The sequence below is a fragment of the Labrus mixtus genome, chromosome 13 (assembly GCF_963584025.1).
Source record: "Labrus mixtus chromosome 13, fLabMix1.1, whole genome shotgun sequence".
In the NCBI taxonomy this organism is placed as follows: Eukaryota; Metazoa; Chordata; class Actinopteri; order Labriformes; family Labridae; genus Labrus; species Labrus mixtus.
Genome location: NC_083624.1, coordinates 9,806,525 through 9,821,213, shown reverse-complemented (window position 1 = coordinate 9,821,213; position 14,689 = coordinate 9,806,525). Strand labels below are relative to the sequence as shown.

General features: G+C 43.0%; 1 long non-coding RNA gene across 1 annotated transcript in view; it reads left to right on the top strand.

The window, feature by feature from the left end:
- Nucleotides 1-3,164, top strand: part of LOC132986916 (uncharacterized) — a 138,900-nt gene extending 135,736 nt beyond the window's left edge. The window contains exon 2 of the long non-coding RNA XR_009675563.1: nt 581-3,164. This is a non-coding gene — a long non-coding RNA (uncharacterized LOC132986916). The remainder of the gene's footprint in view (nt 1-580) is intronic.
- Nucleotides 3,165-14,689: the final 11,525 nt, after the last annotated feature.

Below are 14,689 nucleotides of genomic sequence, written 5' to 3'. Positions count from 1 at the left end.
CTGCTTACATGCTTTGAAAAAACAAAGTCCAGTTTGCATGATACTGAGCATGTCAGTGATGCGACACAGAGGACATCAATTAAATGAGAAAAGGAAGGTTTTTTTCAGTTTTGCATTTAAACATGCATCCATCATCTATACAGGCTGGAGTAGATCCCAGCTGTCATTGGGCGAGAGGCGGGATTACACCCTGGACTGTTCACCAGCCAATCACAGGGCTGACATATAGAGACAGACAAGCAGCCACACTCACATTCACACCTACAGGAAGTTAGAGTCAGCAGTTAACCTAACCAGCATGTCTTTGGACTGTGGGAGGAAGCCGGAGTACCCGGAGAGAACCCACACATGCACGGGCAGAACATGCAAACTCCACACAGAGAGGGATTCGAACCGGGAACCTCCTTGCTTTGAGGCAACAGCACTCATTTAAACAATCAAGTTAACCTGCAGAGAATAAAGTCTACTCTCGGTCAGCTGAAAGTAAATATTTTTCCTCAGATATTCAAATTTTACGGATGCCGATGTAGCAGCGTGAGCAGTTCGGGGTTAAGTGTCCTGCCGAAGGACACATCGGCAGGAGCTGGGGATCAAACCCTCGATCTTCCGGTTGTGTGTATATGTGTGTGTTCAGTTGTATTTGATCTAAACACCCAGCAGGACGTCGAGCTCTTTCTGTCATTTTCTCTCTCTTTGCGTTCGTCTCTCCGTATAATTATGAATCTGGAGTCATGGCGCCTCGGGAAAATTCTCCAATCTTTCGCTCAAGTGGAAACATTTTCGACTTGTGTGGATGCATCAAGTCAGCTCAGTTTTATTTATAAATCCATGAATCATACATTCGCCCCCAGGGGGCAACGTACACAAATCACCATTGCTGCAGTTTATTTTAAATAAATCAGCTCCGCCCTCGTGCCAGAGATTACTCACCCGTGCTGCAGAGCCTCGGCTGAAAAAAAAAAAGTCCCCAACAAATTCTCTTTTGACTCACGTTTGTGTTTGTTTGTTTGTTTCTAACAAACATCGTGCATGGCTGTTTGAAGTTTTAGACCCTTCACCGACAGAGCGATTCATTGTTGGTTGTTGTGGGATTTGTTGACAATAAGCTACAGAAGTTTTAATTCTTAAATCATAAATTTGATTTCAGATGAATTAAAGTGTGACTGAGCTGCTCTGTTTGTTAGTTTGACATGTAAAGGAAGTATTTGAATGTACTTAAATCACTCTAGATAACAAACTATTTGTCGCTTTGTTACGATCATATGTGGGACAGCTGTTTCTTGTTTAACCTCGTTATTCATGGAAGCCATTTTTAATTTAAGTAGAGAGCCTTGAGAAGTCATTACTTCATAACTTTGTGCTAATCAGCTACACAAATCCTGAGCTTACTCTTTATTATACGTTCAATAACGCTTGTGCTAACATACAGTCTCTAACTTTTTCTCACCACATCACATTTATAATTTTAATTTTGGTGCCATGTTGACAATTTGCAAATGTCTGAAGTGAACCTCTGTGTTTCCTTGAGACCAGGGAAGCAAAGAGGCTTCATTCTGTGATTATTGAAGAGTGTAGATAATGACTGTTGGTGATGGCATGGTAGAAAATTTCAAAAACACGGCATCAAAAAAGACGTCCTATAGGCACCTAAAACAGGGTCAGCTCTTGTTTTTAAATGACAAAATTGCAGGTAACTCCTGAACACTGTCTACATCGTGCAAATATGTTGGCATATTTCTGAACCTTAAAACATTGCCAGCCTATTTGTGCAATTTAAACAGAGCTCTCGCTTCACTTTTTTTTTTTTTTGTAGCTCTGACAGCTTTTAGTTTAAAATGACTGAAGATCGGGGATTTATTTCAAGCTTCTGTACTTGTTGATACCATCTATCATTTGAAAACCAGAGACTGAATCATTGTAAAACCTGTGGTGTTAAAAAGCATCGAGCATTTTGTCAACCTTATTAAAGACACAAACACCTGAACAGCATCCATAGTGATTTGAAGATACCCAATAATTTTCTCAAGCTTTGTTAGTTTATGGAGATAAACTTAAAAAAAAGAACATCCACATGGTCGAGTCTAAGATTTGTTTGTGTGTCTATTTGAAGCGCTGCGTAGTGTGTGTGCAGCTCGCTGAGGGAATCATGCCGTTTACGTCCCAAAGATTTGTGTGTGTGTGAGTGTAGCTATCTGTCGTGCCTTAATGGAAGTCGTAGTGTTTTTGTCTTTTCTCTCAAGTGCCTGTGTGACTCTCTGACCCCTAAAAATAATTGATTTAAAAAAAAAAAAGCGTCTTCTGATTTTTATCAGCACTGAACACTGATTTAACTCTTAAATAGCTGTTCTCAAAGTAGAGTCCTTCTAACGGGTTCCCAAGTGGTTTATTTACACCATAATGTCACCCAAAGCGACAACAATTTTGTCCTGAAGGTGTTAAACTTTTTCTATAATTAAACATCTGAAAGCAGAAAATGTATCACCAACTAAAAATATCGAACCCGACCCCCTTATTGGCCGTCATCAGAAAAGCAGAAAATATTTTTCAGAAGCTCGAAGCAGAAAATGTTAATGTGTTAATGAAATCATTGAGATCCTGTCCAGAAAAGTTGGCAGAAATTAAACTGTGTATCAGCCGTGAATAATCAAGCTCAGTCCGTTAGATCGATCTGCAGATCTCCACTATGTGTTTGTTTGTGTCTGGTGTTGTGATGGTAGTGATTCTCGTCTCTTCTTTTTCGTGAGTTTTCTTCTCTTGCTGCTAAAACTTCACTCTGTGTGATCTTTACCTTCAACCATCTCATCTGTTTGATCGGCACATGCACGCCCGTTCTCTCAGCGCTAACTGACCGACTCAAAGAAATCACGACTGGAAAAAGATGTCACTCTCACATTGCAACTGTTTTCCTAACTCCAGTGATCAAACAAAGCCAGCACACTCTGTCCGTCCTTACACTTTTTCACCATCAGCAGGAAAAAAATGCACCGTCACTCCTCCGATCTTCATTGTTTCCTTCAGACCTGAGACTGTTCTTCTTCTTGTCTTTTTGTGCATTTGAACCTCTGTAACATTCCCCGTGACCAATTCTTTGTTGTCCTTGATTCCTCAAACAAAGCTGGTGATATTTAAAAAGAAAAAAATGTGAAATAAATCTTTTACTCGTCTTAGACTGTTCCTGTGTGTCCTCTTTGTTCAGCTACTGTACATTTCCAGAGAGGAGATTGTCAGCGTTTGGGACCTCGGAGTCTCACCTCTCCTTCTATGCAGATGATGTTGTTCTGTTTGCTTCAAACAGACAGTGTATTAAGATGGATGGAGCAACAGCCACTTGGGATTGAAGCCAGAATAAAAAGAGCAACTTCTGCTGACTTAGATTACTACAAGTAATCAACTACTACAAGTAATCTAAGTATGTTTACAGCTCACACAGTTTTTTTTAGTTACATAATGACATCACCCATGGTCTGCACGACATGTTTCCTTGATTAAAACACTATAAATGTGTCCACTGTTGAAGAGGAAAACCTACTAAGCTATGATAAAATGCTTTATAGCCATTACTGTGCTGTGTCAGCCGGATAACCTGTAAAGGAGCAATCTGTAACTCTGACACCTAGTGTTTAAAACGGGTACTGTAGTCCATATTCTAAACATTGTAGAGAGCTGTCTCCCTCCGCCCCCTCCTCTCTAGAGTCGATGCTCATGCAGGTTGCCATGTGGTGGACAATGAAGCTTCAGTGTTTAGCCAGCTCTGCATCGGTCTCTGCGTTCTAACCTCTCTCCATTTTTCAAAAGCATCTCCAATATTGATCCTAGTTTGAGCACGTTTCTGCTCGTGGAGCTTATTAGAAACATGCAGAGGCTTTTTAGGTCGGGTACAATCACTTCTATCTGAACCAGTTCTCTCGCCCGCTTCCATCGCTACAACACCTGTTGGTTTGACCTGATAACTGGTCTCATATCTGGCAAACCGAGGGGCGTCCAAAACGGCCGTGTGGGGGGTGCCTTAAAATCGGCAAAACTAAATCCAGACCTTTAAGCTTTTCTTAAAATTGGCTAAATTACGTGGAGCAAATTGGCCTCGTCTGCATAGCTGTGTAGCCGAGGTTGAATGTTTTCTGTCCAGTCGGTTTCTCTATAAAGGGGCTGAGCTGACCGACATTTCATAATTCATAATATACTTATCAAGTAACTCATACAGCCCCTGTTCAAAAAAACCCAACTATCCCTTTAACAAGAGATCTGTGCACAAGTTTGTACACCAATTAGTTATTTAGATATGTCCCTTTGGACCAAAGTGAAGGGCCAATTCTTGGCGCCATGCTGCCTGTGAGTCTGAAAATATAATATCTGAGTTCACACTTAGCTTAAATAAGCAGTGCTATCCTATTTATAGCACGGGAACAAAAAGCTTAAAGGCATAACCCGCCATAAGTGGGTCGTAATAGAGGGAGGCAGCCAAAGGTTATGAATACAGATGGTTAAGTGATTTACATTAAACTCACACTTAAGTGTAATTCTCACAGCAACACGTCCTCCAGCAGCCTCTGAGTGTGTGTGCATATATGCATTAACCGAAGCACATGCAGATCTCTGACAAAAGACCAGAGGAGCTCAGATTCAGATGTACGACAGCAGGAGTGGGTTAATTTCTTTACAGAGACGAGGAGACCTGAGAGAGAGAGAGAGAGAGAGAAGCAGGAGAGTGGAAGAGAGAGAGAGAGAGCAGGAGAGTGGAAGAGAGAGAGAGAGAGAAGCAGGAGAGTGGAAGAGAGAGAGAGAGAGAGCAGGAGAGTGGAAGAGAGAGAGAGAGAGAGAAGCAGGAGAGTGGAAGAGAGAGAGAGAGAGCAGGAGAGTGGAAGAGAGAGAGAGAGAGAAGCATGAGAGTGGAAGAGAGAGAGAGAGAGAAGTATGAGAGTGGAAGAGAGAGAGAGAGAAGCAGGAGAGTGGAAGAGAGAGAGAGAGAGAGCAGGAGAGTGGAAGAGAGAGAGAGAGCAGCAGAAAGGCGAGAGAGGGAGAGAGCTGCAGGAGAGAGAGGGAGAGTCTGACAAAAGCACTTCTTCATGTCAGAAATGTCAAACTCAACATATAAAACCACAAAGTCTGCTGCGATTCAAACTGCACACTGTAGCTTTTATCTGTCAGAGCAGTCCAGTCTTTTTCCCTGTGTGTGTGTTTGTGCATGTGTATGTGTGTGTGTGTGTGTGTGTGTGTATGTGTGTGTGCATGTGTGCATGCGTGTGTGTGTGTGGCTCCATGCCAGGACTTGTGCTCAGCTCTGCAGGGATAAGCTGCCGTCTTCTTTCATCTCGTCTGTATTTAATTTAATCTCCCCTCTGAGCTCATCCTCACCGCGGGGCGTTCACATAAATTCAACAATTGTAAAATCAATATGAATCATGATAGGCAGCCAATATGAAGATGTTCTCATTGAGATAATGTCCTCCCGCTGATTTTTTTATTTCTTCCTAACAGGACACTGAAGGTTAAGCACCGTCTGAAGCTGCTATCTCGAGTGATGTGCTGCTCAAAATGATTTGGACCTAAGAGCAGGCTCCAGAGCTTATTTCCTTTTTTGCAGAACTCATGATTTGTTCTTGTTCCGTTTTGTATTTGGATTATTTCAGTGTTTTGATTTCATTTCCTGTTTTATTTTCTCTTGTTCTTCCATTCTGTTTTGGTTTTAATCCCTTTGTGTATTATTGTGTTCCTGGGTTAAGTTATTTGCGTTTCCTGTTTACAGTGTTGTCCAGTGTTACTTCCTGCATTTGTAAGTTTCCCTCCCTTTTTGATTGCACTCATCAGTTTCACCTGTGTCTTGTGTGTCACACCTGGTTTTGATTACCTCTTGTGTTTAAAGTCACTGGGTGCTTCCGAATTGCAAAGTGCCTACACAATCTGACAGTAGACTTCTCTTCATTCTGTATCCTGTGAGGACCTCCTGTTCAGAAGGCCGATATCTGTTCCTACTTCGTCTGATCCATTCAGTGTGGAAGTGGCGTCATTAGCCCGCCTCATGTTACTGACACTTCAACTCAGATGTGATCTGCACGATGGCTCAGTAAATAATACGAAACTTCACGTTGCATGTCAACAATTTAACAACTTAACATTTGAAAGGCGCGATACCCAAACCGGTCGCCTCCATCCTCGTTTGTTTTGATTTGGAGGCGCACGTGAAGAGACATTTTACATTTAGTTTCGCACAGCATTGTGGGTGTTAAAATATGACTCATGTCCTGAAAGGATGCATCAGAACCATACTGCACAAAACCAGGAAGTTAGTATCCATGCTGAAATGTTCAGTCTACTGAGGTGGACCAAGAAAATGCCCACTGAATGACCACGAGGGTTCAGTGTACTGAAACCGCCTACTGAAAAGTCTGCACTCCATACTGAACTGTGGCTTTTCGGAGACGCCACAGGCTCTTTTTGAAAGTGCCTACTATACTAGTAGTACCTACTGATTTGGCCAGAAAGCATTATGCAGTATGCAAACAAAGGCGAGATCCACGGGCAACTTTTGGTTACAAAAACAAGGAATGACTGGGTGCCCAAGGTTTCTGTTTGATGTTTTGCTGTGTTGCCATGACATCCAAAAAGGTATCAACATTGTTTGAGTTGTACCATTATCCTATCAAAGTTTAAAGTTCAAAGTTTTGCTAAAATTGAAAATTCCAGAATCGGTGCAAATTTAAGAGTTGTTTAGAGCGGAATCTCATTGCTGATTTCTACCTGCAGTTACTGTATGCACCACTAGAGGGCGGATGACCACCATCAAAGTCAATCCAGGCTTCTGGACAAAGAGATCGTTTGTTCTTTCTTCTTATTCTTAATCTTTGTGTCTGTAATTGGTGTGAGAATTTTTTGCACAACCGCACTCGCACATGCACACACACACACACACAGACGCACACACACACACACACATTAATCCTGACTGGGTGTTACTCATGTTGTCTCTGGGCTGGTTCTGCTGGTTGACATATGGCACTTATGCTGCTCTCATCACTCCCTCCTGAGCTGTGATAGCCAGAGGCTTGTACAATCCCAGATTGACACACCAGGCTTAGTCACTGCGACCACTTTCCAATCCCACGCCACAGGGCTCTGACACCGCTTCCCAGCATGCACTGAGGTTGTGTAACTGCCGCACCAGAGCAGCTGGATGGGCAGTTGGTCCGATGGTGCTGTGGTTGCTGTTTTTCTTCGTTTTACGTGGGCGCCGATACATCTGCGTGAAAGTGCACACACACACACACACACACACACACACACACACACACACACACACACGCACATACACTGCCCTCCCTTTATTAGTCTGCAGCCCTGCTCCCGGCCTCACTGCAGCACGCTGTGATATGAAATCTGACACTGCCAATTTGCCTCCCAATCCGTCAGACAGTGGATTGGATTGAGATGGCAGGGTTGTTGTGGGGGCTCGGGGACTTGGAGCTGTGGCCTAGGCAACGGCTTATCCACCCGCAACTTCACCCCCCAATGCACACACACACACAAGTTCCCTCAACAGTGAAATCATCTGCAATCTACCGTCAAATGTTCCACTCCTGGACTCGTTCACAGGGGTCGGGGGGGGTAAGAATAGTTCTCTCGGGTGCTGAGGTGAGTATCAGCGATGAAGCTTGCCATAATCAGGGGCCTTGATGGAAACCGTTTCTGAGATTCTGTCAAATGACCGTGGTTCAAACAGCATATGCACACATTTTTATTTAAATCAATATTCAAGCTAAAGAGAAATAGGACACACTGTTACTCTTTTGGGGACTTTTTATAATCAAGTAGAGCAATAAGGTCTTTATGCACATAATGAAGCTATCTCATTATTATTACAATACTGTATGAAAATCTTAACTAAACTTTAAGTGATTGGTTCAAATATAACAAACATGGAGATGAACTTCTCTCCCAAAATCTTGAAAAGCTCCGTCTGTAGGGACTTGGGTTGAGTATCGGAGGGTTGCCGGTTCAAGTCCTGGAATTTCCATGTCTGGCAATTGGTCTGGTAGCTGGAGAGGTGCCAGTTCACATCCTGAGCACTGCTGAGCTGCCCTTGAGAAAGGCAACAAACACCCTCGCCCCACCAGCTCAGGAGCGCTCGCTTTAGGCAGCCCCATCCCTCTGATGTCTCTCCATTAGTGCACATCCATAAGATCCTGTTTGTGCATGTGTGAGTATCATGTTCAATAACTATAATTGAATTTCCCCCCGTGGGATAATAAAGTATATCTTCTTCTAACAGACTAAACAGAGCATCAATACATGTATACCTGTGTTTTCTTTGTACTATATTTCAGTCACTGTTGCCATCCTATCAGAGCTGTGAATCCACTGCCACAGTCGGTATATTGAAGCTAATACAGACATCACTTCTCCCTCATCCCACCTGAGTGCAACAACGGGTCCTCGATGAATCACGAGCGAGGATGGAGCTATCGAACCCGACGCTGAGCCCGAGGTGTTCACAGCTCCCCTGTCTCTCGCTGCTATTGGCTTTCTAACTTATTGTTCTGTGCTGGTGGGACTTCTGCAGGAGTTACAGCAAGATCCTCAACAGATTATAGAATCTTCTCGTGTTCGACGTTTCACTTTGGTGTGGTGAGGTAGAATAAGCTCTCCAGCCATACACCTTTGTGATTTATGGAACATGTTTGCCTGAATGCTGTCATTGCACCGACAACAACAAAGAAAAACAACACCATATCCAGAATAGAGCTATCTTTCAAAATGTTGTCGAACTAACCGAGGAGTGTCTCTTGAGGAAAAGCCAAACATTTCTACTTCATGTCATGCACATGATCTGCAGCCTGTTTTTGCCTTTGCTAAATGCTGACATTGGAGAGGGTCATTTATTGCATGCTAGTTGAGATAGGTTTGTCGAGAAACCTGTATTTTAGCTTTAAATGTGAATGAGGTGTGTCTGGCCACGCCCCCTCTCTGGAAGGGCTCGGGTGGCTCGGTCTTTCTCGCTCCATGTTCTATTGTTTACGGTGAGAAGGCAGACTCAGAGGGCAGAACAAACACCTAGCTGTGGGAGTGTCACCCACCTGGGGGAGGGGTTACTGCCCTTTGTGATGTCATGAAGGGAAAATCTCCAAACGGCCTGTTTGAGCACACATTTTCTGAAAAGCGGAGCAGGCAGAAGACGGAGAGGATGGACTTTTCTCATCATTGGGGGGTTTGTAGACAGACTAGAGACACATGTTAGTGTTAGAGGAACATCAGGAAGTGATAATATGTGACCTTTAATTAGAAGCAAAGAAGTACAAACATTAAATACAAGCAGTAGAAGCAGTAAAAGGGAGAAAACAATACAAAGCCATGACTTTTTATTTACCACAGACATGAAAGTGTCATCAATTTTGTGTAAAACAAAGTCTTGACAAAATGTTTGCATAACGTCCAATGAAAGTTGGTCTCTGGGTTATTTTTACTCTGAAGTTTTACAAAGATGCGGGTGATGGAGCTGGACCAATAGCCTCAGAATGTCTTTTAGGTGACACTGACAGAACACGGAGGAGGATTTCATAACAGAGGGAACCATCGGAGCCAGGTAATGATCCACATCAGTCACTCTGTCAGAGCTCAGAGACTGAAGAAAGTAAGAGCAGGCAGAGATGTCAGAGAAAGGTATAAGATCTGTGGAGGGGAGAGGGGGTGAGGAAGTGATGGTGCGGAGGCAACGAGGGGAAGTGGAGAGGAAGGTGAGGGGAAAGTGGAGAGGACGATTTGTTCAGGTGCTCGTATAACAAAGAGTCTTCTGTCTGATCTGATCCTTTGGTGAAGAGTGTGGAGAGGAACTGGAGGAGAGAGGTTTCCACTTTGGAGTGAGAGTAAATAACCCAACACCTTCAACGTTTACTTAAAGTGGTACAACAATGACTCAACAATGAATCTAGCTTTTGGACATAACCAGGGGACAAAAATGGAATTATAAATGAATTGAAATTATTATTTTGGAAAGACGTGTTTTCCTTCTAATCACAGTAATGACATGATAACATCTTGATCTTAAAAACCTGGAGTCCGTCCAGTCTGAGACCGAGACAAGAACAAGTAAGGACGCTTTCGATTCCGACACAAGACCTTCAAAAAGTGTTCTCGAGGCAAAGACCCATTTCAAGTACTACAACAGTAGTTGGACTGGTAAGGTATGACCATTTGTATGTTTGGAGTACACGCTAAGACAATCAGGCTGATTCTGATCCTGATCCCCTCCTTCATAAAACTAATCAAAGTCCTGATTTCTTTGACGGTTCTAAAGATTATATTTCCCAATGTTCCTGTGGTGTGAGGTGTGTTAAGACTGACTGGATCCGCTGGGCCAAACTGATTTCAAATTGTACATATCAAATGTGTTTTATATTGACGCATGCACTCAGTGGATTGGTTAATGAACAAATCGATAGCCAATCGGGCAGCGAGCTGACTGAAGAAGGAAGTACAACGACCGCAGTAAATCCATTTCTTACTGAACTCCATGTCATGCTTGAATGTACAGCCCAAGTTAACACCGTCTCCAGGACTTCACCCATAGTGTGAAAGTAGTCCAAATACTAGGATCACCAAATCTTCCTGCCTGTTGTCCTCCATGTTTGTTTACTCAAAAGTCAGAGAGATTTAGCGAGTTTTTAGAGTCAGTACTCTGGCTCCTGGTGAATGAATCTGTGTGTGTGTGTTGTGAAGGAACAAAACTGTTTAATCTTTCATTATTTGTCCTCATTTGTGAGCTCTTTAACATTTTCAACTTCTGTTAAGATTTTAAAACTCTTCTAGTGCGGGACAGGCTAACCCGTCCCTCCTCTCCAGGTCCACCCTCTAATCCAAATATGGCCGCCAAAAAAAAAAACATAGATATTTCCAAAATGTATCGAAAAAAAGGCAACCTGAAAAACCATTGGAGGATGTCAAGGCAGCCTTATTATTCATGCTGTCTGTGGAATAACTTCAACCTTCCACATTGTAAGGCTCCTCGTCATCCTGCAGGACATCCTTAAAAACCAGCAGGGATGACCCAGAGACGGACAGGCTGCCTTATCAGGGGGAAATCAAATCAACGTACAAAAGGCTAAGAGATTTTAATTCCAGCCTGGCCTTGTGTCGCTCTCTCAGTCTCTCTCTCTCTCTCACCCTGCAGGCCTCTCCATCTCAGCTCCAAAGTGATAAATAACCGGGGTAATAGTAAATCCACCCGCGGCTGCAGAGGGAAGGAGGAGAGGAGGGAGGGAGGGCCGAGGGAGTCTTAATCCCTCCAGTGAAATGACTGCAGTACAAGTCGAGGCCCTGCACCCAAAAATAGTATTTTCCTCTGTCTCATTTCCTCTGCTCTGCTGTCTTCTGCTGTGTAGGTAAATGGTCCATTACAGTGAAAGCGCAGGAATAAACACTCGAGTGCAGCACTTAAGGGAATCAGCCGACACTGTCATATTCCCAGCTGGTTTAAATGTGTTCCATTTAAATGCATAATGCCTCAGAGGGTGGAAACAGCTAATCACAACTCATTCTAAATTAGTCTCTGCAATCGGCAACCTGGCTTAATCATATTGGAAAGCTAACTGCGTAGAGTGTTATTTGATTATTCCGCCTCAGTGAAGCTCCGGCATGAGAGCTTAGTCTGCAGGAGAAGACGTGGGAATACATATGAATGCATCGCAGTGCAAAGATGCAAAGGAAGTCGTCAAAACTGAAATGCTCACCTGTGGAGCCAAATGCATCTCTGACATCACTGAGGGGGAAATCAGGAAAGACTAGAGCAGTGACACAAGGAAGAACCGCCCCCCCCCCCCCCTTTCCTTTTGATCCAACTTCCCCAACAAGAGCAGCATCCAAAGAATCAATTCTGGTCACACTCCGTTTGGCAGGAAGTTGCTCTTAATTCAGACTCACTAAACCGTAAAAGGAGAGAAAGTTCACTGCAGAACACGTCAGTCCAGCGCAGTCATTTAGGGCCACGTGCAGATTTAAAAAGGGAACAGCAGAAATGTTGTAAGCACACACATTTACATAACATCTTGAAGACGTGTGAAGAACATAGAAAGTAGATATGCATACCATTGCTCACTCCTCAGAAGGTTTAACTACACACAATGAGGAGCTGTTATTAGTAGGATTGAGTTATTTTACTGAAACATTCCTCCGCACTCCAGGTGGCAAGTATTGGTTCTTTCTACCAAACTGGATTTCATTTAGAGCCAGTGTTTGGAGTAACGCATTACTTAGTAACTCCTTACTGTAACTCCATTACTATCTGGGGTAAAGGTAGTTACCTTACAACTACAAAAATGTAAAAGCACTCTTTGCTTGTAACTGTGTGTGAAATAGCTTCCCGTTTAAATACTAACCTGCTTTTATTTTGAAAGGAAAATAAGTAACTTCCGGTAGATCGAAGGTTAGGACATTATCTCAACCACAGAAAAAGGAACTTTGTCTTTCAGAGGTAGATCAGCTGCTCATTGGGTGCCTGTTTTAACTTAAAGGCAGGGTTGGTAATTTCCTCCAGATCCACTTTTAAAGATTTTGGTTGAAATCTTATTTAGGTCCTGACAGAAATTAATAACTCAGGTTCTCTGAAAAAGGAACAAAGAAAATCCATCATCTGTATCAGTTGTAAGCCTGTAAAAACTTCGACCAATGTCTACCACGAGGTACCAATCTGATGAACCAATCAGACGCCTCCCTGTCTCCCTGCTCGCTCTCTACCTCTTGCGTGCTCTAGCCCACACTCAAAGCTCGTCACCGATGACTTTAGGAGTTTATACTGTGAGTTTACTTACCACTGAATGAGACATGAGACGACGTAGTTTCTACACAATGCAGGAGATGAGCTGAGGTCCACTTCTGGAGAGACGGCGCTTGTGCATGTAAGTGAGGGGGCGTGGCTTTAGAGGGAGCACAGGGGGGAGGGGGTGGGTGTAGACGGAGCACTGAGGGAATGCTACTTTCAAAATCATGCTAGTTTTCTGAAATTATCAACTCTGCTTTTAAAGTTGCTGAAGTGATGGTATACAATGGGGAGTCGGTATAGTGTGTTATATTTAGAAAATTGACCGGATGCTCTACGCGTTAACTTGCCTGACGTCCTGTCAAATATAGATTCTGCACGTATTTGGAGCAGAGTAGAGTGGTGCTACTGGCACACGTACTGGAGACAGACCGGGGCGTGTACTGTGACTACTGTGCCAGTAAGCCCGTCATGACCACGAAAAACTCACATTTTAGGTGTTCATCAGTTTTTAAACCAGCTGTCTGTGGAGACATTCATGCTCTGGCGCTCCAGGTAAACCGTTAGTGGCTTTTTTCTAGCTATGCCGTGCAATCACTGCAATTCAATTCAAACAACTTTATTAACCCCTCTTGGGGCAATTAGTGTGGAGCAGTAACACTTGAAAAAAAAAACACAAACAAAGACAAGTTGACGTACAAACAGATTACATAACGAGTTAAAACATGGATAAGACCTAAAGGAGACACTTATACACTTATATTAGGCAGACTGATTAGAGGTCAGCCAGCCTAAATAAGAAATAAAAACACTGCAGCAGCAAAACGAGGAGTGATTCTTTGACTGAGACTAAAGTAGAATAAAAAAAACAGGAAGGTTAAATAAAGAAGTTAAAGAAAACAGTTCTCGGAGGAAAAATCAGTAAGTAGAAAAAATTGACAGTGTTTTTGGATTTCAGTAAAAGCTCGATTAAAAACTTTAAGTATTTCTTTCTGTTTTCATGTGTGTGTTTTTGCATTTGTGTTTCTTTGCACGTGTGTAGTTTGCTCCACTGAAGCCCATTAATCTCAATCTGTCTACAGCTGACGGCAGCTAAATAACCATTTTAAACCTTGACCAGCCACCACGCGTGCTGCCGTCACACCTTTACAAACTCCTCACTACTTCACCCTCCGCCTCTCCTGTTCTCACCCCTCCTCCCTTTTTAGCCACAGAGCAGCAGACCGCCTGTGCTAAAATGCCTCTCGTCGTTGTTTGATGTGTGTGAGGTGTGCAGCCGTGCACGTGCAGGCTCGTGTGTGTGATTTTCATCCATTAGTGTTTGATTTGATTCAGCAGTGAAACGATTGGTGCTCTCACGATGATTTGATGTCTCCTGTGAGAGCTTTCAGGTGCTGCCATTGCTTACACTCAAACTGCCAATTAACCAAATCTTCTGCACACAATTCAGCAGTTTACCCATAAGGATTGGATCGGTGTTTTCATCAGGTGGATAAAAAATCATATGGATGTGGCAAAGAGAAAAGCGTAGAACTTTTCTGTGCACACCTGATGGTATAACAATATCAATACCTGTTTGATACTCCGACTCCGAGACACCCAATGTTGCGAAATCACTTGTTTTTAATTACAAGAAAATGATTGTACATTTTCAAAATTTAATTTTGACAATACAGTACGGGTATAAATCAAGATTTAAATGTTTAAAAGGTACAGAAAAAAGACGTAAATCTATCGTTAAAAGATGAACGTCAGGATGCTGAATACAATTCCCTTAAAGGCCACCGGTGTCAGAACAAGCAAAGCAAATCTCCAAGTCCAGGAAATATGGACTACAGTGATGGTGATACCATAAATCTATCTTCAGGTGACTCACACATTCCTTTACGATCCCGTCCTCAAACATGGACGTCGGAGGTCGCTGTAACTTTTCCATAATTTGTTACT